Source organism: Gallus gallus, chromosome 1 (genome assembly GCF_016699485.2).
Source record: "Gallus gallus isolate bGalGal1 chromosome 1, bGalGal1.mat.broiler.GRCg7b, whole genome shotgun sequence".
Taxonomy (NCBI): Eukaryota; Metazoa; Chordata; class Aves; order Galliformes; family Phasianidae; genus Gallus; species Gallus gallus.
Genome location: NC_052532.1, coordinates 25,355,678 through 25,357,962, shown reverse-complemented (window position 1 = coordinate 25,357,962; position 2,285 = coordinate 25,355,678).

Here is a 2,285-nt window from a genome sequence, read left to right as displayed (position 1 = left end):
TTTTTAGCTTCCCACAGTGAACATATGGTTCTACATCTATTCCCTTATGAAAAGTATATAATGAAGACTATGTGATTTTCATTCCTCTGCTTAGCACAAAGGTCCCTAGAATGTCTTTGTAATTATTGGCATTTTTCACTGTTACATGAGATCATTCATGACTGCATTCACTGCACAGACAAGACCTCCTGCTCAGTCCTTTGATCTTTGTCTGAAGAAGTTATGAGTATGGATGGCATTCAAAAAATATTGGTTGCAGGCTTACCAGTATTTCAGGCACTTTAACTTGCCTTTCATCCATCAAAACAGCAGGAAGGAATGACAAATACACACACACATGCACATACAGAATGAGAGAAAGAAATGAAAAACAAAATTTCAAAGGAAATTTACACAACAGCTCTTTTCCACCTCTTCTGAGCAGAAACACACTGAGCACAAGAAAATCACCTGACGGCCCATGACCTCTATTTTTTTTTTCAATGTTACAGCTTAGAATCATCGAATCAGTTAGGTTGGAAAAGACCACTAAGATCACCCAGTTCAATCATCAGCCCATCACCATCACGTCCAATAAACCATGTTCTTCAGTGCCACCTCTCCATGTTTGTTAATACATCCAGGGACTGTGACTCCATCACCCCTCCAGGCAACCTGCTCCAATGCAGCGCCACTCTTTCAGAGAAGATTTTCCTAGTATCCAACCTGAACCTCCCCTGGTGCAATCTGAGGCCATTATCTCTCATTCTATCACTATCACCAGGGAATAAGAGACCAACCCCCACTTCACTATAACCTCCTATCAGGTGGTTGTAGAGAGCGATGATGTTACCCCTAAGCCTCCTCTTCCCCAGGCTGAATAATCTCAGCTCCCTCAGCCACTTCTCATAATTCCAATGCTTCAGACCCTTCACAACTTCATCATCCTTCTTTGAACACGACTCAGAACCCCCATATCTTCCTTGCAGTGAAGGGCCCAATACTGAACACAGTATTTGAGGCATGGCCTCACCAGAGCTGAGCTGAGTGTAGGAGGACAATCACCTTCTCGGTCCTGCTGGCTGTGATATTTCTGATACAACCTTGGGATCCGCTCATTTTTTTAGTTAATTTCCTGGTCAAAGTTTGTTTCATGGGTTCTATGGTAGAAATACATGCACGATGATACCCGTTCCAGCAGAAAAGTCAAACAGAATTTTCCTTCTACCTATTAACAGACAGCAAAGAGACACAGACTCATTTTCCCTTTGTTGCAGTCACCTCTCAACAAGTAATGAAACGACAACAAAAATATGAAATACTGAAATAGTACAACCTAAGGCATGGAAACAATTGGTATGCGTGGAGAGAGAAGATTAGACTCTTCAGATGAGTGACCAAATGATCTACTAAATTATTCACTAAGACTATGAATGTTTGCTATTGTTTCCAAAGATCAAAAGGCATTTATTTATGGAAGTAACCAACCTCGCAGATGTTTAATCACTCTGACATTTTATATTATATACACATCATGCATAAAGTTTTTTTTTTACACTATTGGTTGCCTTCCATGACTGATCACGCATATAGGAATTTGAAGGCTGGGATCAAAGTCCAAGTTTTATATCACAATATTCACGCGCAGCCAACAGAAGAAAAGTAATGTTGCCCAGCTCCATGGCTAAACAACAGACACTCCTATAAAACAGCACGATGAGATAACACACGATGAGATCAGTCCCGGGAGTGCCAAGATCTCCCAAGCCGCTCCAGGTGGAAGCCAATCCACTTGGGAGAACATCGCCATTTCCTGGCAGCGGGGAGAGGGCACCTGAGCAGCTCTACACAGCGCTGGGGGCCCACCTGGGCTACCGGCCAGCACACGGCCCCAGCCCGGGCTCCTAGGGCAGCTCAGAGGGCTCAGCCCCAGCAGTGTGTTACGAAGGCCGCCCAGTACGGCCGGGCTGCGGGCAGCGAGGTGGGACGCGGGCCCCTGTCGGCATGAAGGTGTCTGGGAGGCACGGCGAGTGCGAAAGCAGACGAGGTCCGCTTTCACCTCCTTTCTCCTTCTCCCATTAGTGATTCCTTCGATTCCCAGGTTTATTCAGTTCTACTCCTCCGCGGGAAGCACGGCCGCGCCAGCAAACGCCCTCCACACGACCCGCACCTCCCCGCGGGCGGGGCCCTGCCGGGCCGGGTCGGGCCAGGAGGGCGGGGCGGCGATTGGCTGACAGCGCGAGGCCGGGGGGGCGGGCGGGGATTGGCTGCCACACCGCCTTTGTTCGGCTGCAGCCACTGCCGCA